This window comes from Neophocaena asiaeorientalis, unplaced genomic scaffold (assembly GCF_003031525.2).
Source record: "Neophocaena asiaeorientalis asiaeorientalis breed wild unplaced genomic scaffold, Neophocaena_asiaeorientalis_V1.1 scaffold110, whole genome shotgun sequence".
Taxonomy (NCBI): Eukaryota; Metazoa; Chordata; class Mammalia; order Artiodactyla; family Phocoenidae; genus Neophocaena; species Neophocaena asiaeorientalis.
The window spans coordinates 7,588,815-7,593,361 of record NW_020175053.1 but is presented as its reverse complement, the minus strand read 5'-3'; positions in this window follow the sequence as shown (position 1 = coordinate 7,593,361).

The window sequence follows — 4,547 nt, the reverse complement described above, 5'->3', positions numbered from 1 at the left end:
CTGCGCGCCCAGGGTGCAGCAGTGGGGGTTGGGCCCGCGGGGGTGTGGCCGAGCCGGGAGGCCGAGGGCCGTGAAGTAGGATGGGGTGCTGAGGGTTGACGTGCCCCCAATGCTTGGGGTTCCTCCTTCCCCTCCGCCCGCATGGGAGCATCTGGCCGGGCCCGTGCCCAGACCCCTACCCCAGAAGCCCCCGCACCTTTGCCGGACTGCAGCTCTGCCCCAACGCCTCCACCCCTGGCCTGCCCCCACCCGACCCTCCCCCAAGCGTTTTTAAGGTGTTTTAGTTAAAGCCAGTGCTTGGGCTACAGCAGCTTTAGCGAGACGCGTATGAGATTGAACCTCCGGTAGGGAGGCCATGGCTCTAGCAGTGCAGCTGTGTGACTTCAGGCAAGCCCCTTAGCCTCTCTGTGCAACAGAGAGATATGGCAGCTGATTGTAGGGATTTTAGTGCAGGGCTTAACATAGTGGGGCCTAGTCAATGGTGATGGACGCCTCCCCGCAGCCTTCCACTCAGCTGGACACGTGTCTTGAGTGACACGTCCTGAGTGACACATCCTAATGACATTCCCTGGCGCTAGTGAGCTGTGCTCCCACCATGGGAGATAGAACATGAAGCTCACTGCTGGCTTTTGTGCCATATCTGGCCTATTGTCACAGTTCACTCTTCCTCCTGCAACTGAGCTGGAAATGACAAAGGCGTGGGAAGACCCCACCTGATTCCGGCTTTGCCATTTCCTGCCTGTGTGGCCTCAGGTTGCTGACCTTGCCTGAGTCTGTTTCTTCATTGCAACCTGGCTGAGTCCAACAGCGTGTACTCAGCATAGTTGTGAGAGGTAAACAGGACGCAGGCCACTCTGCAAACCTCCACACGTTCATTCCTAGAATTCCTTTGTGATATGGCCTGAAGCCAGCCCTGTCCTTAGGACCTGTTCGCTGCCCACCACCTTTAGTAGAGTGTCTTAACTTCCTCTTTCAAGGGGCCAGGCCTCAGGCTGCACCTCCCAGCCCACACCATCCGCTGCGGGGTGTTGGGAGGAGGCCGACACCTTCCCTCTGCCCACACGTGCCAGCAGCCGTGCACAAAGGGGCCTTGCACGGAGGGCCGTGGTACAGCCGAGAGACCGGGTGTGGGAGTACAGTTTCTAATCTTGTGAGAAGTCAAGCCTGTAAAAAGTGGCATTTGCACGACAACGTGAACGTGCTTAATGCAGCAGAAGTGTGCGCTGAAAAGGGTAGAATGATAAATTGCATGCTATGCATGGTTTACCGCAAGTGTTTCAAAAAGAAAAATATACATATGTGGGAAAATGTCTGGAAGGGTTTCTGCCATACTCTTCCCAGTGTTTGTTTATGAACGAAGGAGTAAGGCTCTCTACTTGCAGAAAAATGTTTAACTGTGAATACTTTTGTAACAGTGATGCAGTTTCCCTTCCTAAAGACTGCTGTTTTCTCTCTTCACTCCTGTTCTGAAATCAAACAGGACTTGACAAGTATCTTGTCCATACTGCCGAGAAAAACACAGTTGTACAAACACACATTGGTTGAGCTTCGAAGTCAAAACGGTTAAACTGGAGGATAATAAATATTTTAAATGGAAAAAAAAGAAAAATGGGCTTTTACAAGTCAGATGCGAGCAGAAGTGCTATAGAGCCGTGAAGACGGCTGTGCCCCAGCCATGGGGATTTCAGCAGAGGCAGGGCCGGAGCTCTCAGGGCTGCACCTGGGCGATGGGTGCGGAAATGAAAGAGGGGCCTGGGAGCGGCCAGCCCCAGGGTCGGCGGCCCATGAGGGGTGGGCGGGGGTTCTGTCCAGTTAGCAGCCAGGCTCCGCGGTCCCACCTTGGCCTGACTGGGACCCTGGCTGGGTAACTTGGCCCTTTCGCTGATGCCTCGCCTGAAAGGTGAGGGTAATAACACGGGGTATTGGGGGGGGGTGCAAGAAGAGGTGGCAGCGGAAGTGCGCTCAGAGGGTGGCGGCCCTGCAGTCCCGTGGCGGGTATTAGCTGCAGCACCGTTATTCCTGCTGATGAGCAGTGCAGAGGGGCTTCATTCCAGGAGCTGGAGGACCTGGCCTCAGGCCACATTTGGCCAGACCGGTGGAGCAGGTGGCAGTGGGGGCTGGCGGCCCAGTGTCCCTCCCCCCCCCCCCCCCCCCCGCCCCCCCCCCCGGGCGCCCCCCCCCCCCCCCCGCCCCAGCCTCTCACCAGCTCCCTGGTCAGGACCCCCACACCAGGCCCAGCCCTGCCGCATCCCCCCATCTCACTGCCTGCCTGCTGGCCTCCATCCTTCTTGACCGGCTCCTCAGTTGGTCCTGGGAGAGCTCAGGGCTATGGTCCTACCCTTGCCCCTCCTGACCCTCCCAGGGCTGCCTCTGGGCCCCTTTGGGCAGGAATTTCTCCCTCCCGCTGTCATCTCGGGCCCCGGGCTCGTATCAGCTGGGATATGTCACAGATCCAGGAGCTGGTTGAGAAGAAGATAGCAAGGAAGGAAGTTACTCTTGTCCCTTACCCCAGCTGGCCCCAGAGAAGGAAAGACATGTCCCGGCTCATTTCCTGGCCCTTTGTTCTGCCAGGCTATGCGAAAACAAGCCTGGTAGGTCCTGGTGATGCCCACCTGTCTAGCAAAGGCGGGGCTGGGCCAGGCCATGAGAGTAGCAGCCCTCATCCCTCAGGTACACAGTCATGCCTGGGCATGGGGCGGTGGGCACAGGGGCACAGCGGAGACCAGGCCTTGGTGCTGCAGAGGGGAGGGGCTCCCAACCCGCAGAGAAACAGACTCAGGGGACTGGGGTCCAGGCCCAAGGAACAGCATCCCAAGGCTGGGAGGCAAGAAGGAGGCCCCTGCATCCCCAAAAAACCCCGCCACCATCAGCGAGGTCGAAGGTGAAGGGCCTGAATTCAGTGCTTTGCTTTCGGCTGTGGGCCCTCCCATGCGCCCTGGGAGGTCAGTGAGCACCATTTGACCCTAATCACGTTTCTAATGAGCGTGCTTTGGGCCACCAGCAATTTCAGGGCCTCGTATTTGTTTGGACTCAGAATTGCAGGGGAGCTGGGGCCAGTGTTGCCCGGGGCAGCTCTGCGTCACTCACATTTCTCTCCTCTATGCAACAGGCCAGAGCATTTCACAGGCAGAAGAGGCAGCTTGGCCTCTTTCCCTGCCCAACGGTGTCTGAGCTTCCTGGGAAGTTCACGCCACCTTCCTGTTGTTTATCGTTGGCTCAGGCCCGCCTGGCTGCCTCCTCCCTGCCCTTACCACCCCCACGGTGCCCGGTCCGGCCCCCCATCTCACAGTCTCGGACCCTTGTGTTTATAATGCAGTGTCTAGCTTGCTCTCACCTGATTGTTCTTTATCTTACGTCCTTCATTTGTTTCCCTGTTTGTTTTTTGCGGCCTGGAGCTGTGTTGTGTCACTCACTTGCGAGCAGACAGGAGGGATGGCCATGAGTGGGAGCCTGTCCCCAGAACCTTCCATCACAAGCGCCCCAGTTTCTGTGTTATTCATGTGTGTCTACTTCAAGAAATTAACTTCCAATTCTCCTCGCTGACAGATGAGAGAGGTTTTGTGTTTCTTTCTTTGGCCGTGCCACGTGGCTTGTGAGATCTTAGTTCCCCGACCAGGGGTCGAACCCAGGCCCCAGCAGTGAAAGCGCTGACTCCTAACCACTGGACCTCCAGGGAATTCCCTGTTTCTTAATTCTTCACCCTTTGCCCTCCAGACCCTCCACTGATGACACATCTTGCTTCCCCTTCCCCCTCACCCCCATGCCTGCTTGTCTGCTGTGTCCTGTCTCTGTTCTTCCAGGAGACTTGTGCTGAGTTAGGAGCTCTGATCCTCAGTGGGCAGTGAGCCCCCTGTATCCCCCATCCTCCAACCCATTTGAAGCCCAGGACGGTTGGGGTGTTTGTGGACATGGACAAACCTTTTAAGCCTCAGGAGGCCTGGGACTCCTCCTGAGAGGACTTATAAGGCTTGACCATGTCCCAAAGGCCCTGACTCTCCTGGGTTAACCCTCTGCTTCCCTCCTGCCCACACGCCCTCTGTACGATGGCCCTGCCACCGTGCCGTCAGGTAGCCCTGCCCCCCTCTGGGCATGACTTCCAGGCTCCCAGGCCCAGTGGCATCACCTCCTCACCTTCCTGCTGCCCAGGTCCGGGGTCAGGTGGAACCCCTGCTCTGGCCGTGTCCACCTGCCTCCATGGCCTGGCCCTGGGTCCCTCTCCTGCCTGCCTCTGGCCACACCGGCCGTCCTCTGCCAGGAACATGCCTTCCTCCTCCTTCAGGACATCCCTCTGCCCCGGGCTCTGTCTCCTGAAGCCACTTCTCTGGGCTCCCCCAGGTCCCCTCTCAGGGTTGTCCCTCCCACGTGAGCCCCGGAACTGTGTGTGAGGCCCGGGGGCCCCGCCTTTCTGCCTGGAGCCCCGGACTTGGTGCAGCGCCTGCCCCTCAATGCTTCAAGGGGAAGCAAAGAAAGTGAGGCACTCAGCACTGTAGGGTGCCAATCGACTGCAATCGACTGTATTCTTGCCAACCCTCATGTCTCTCCCCAGA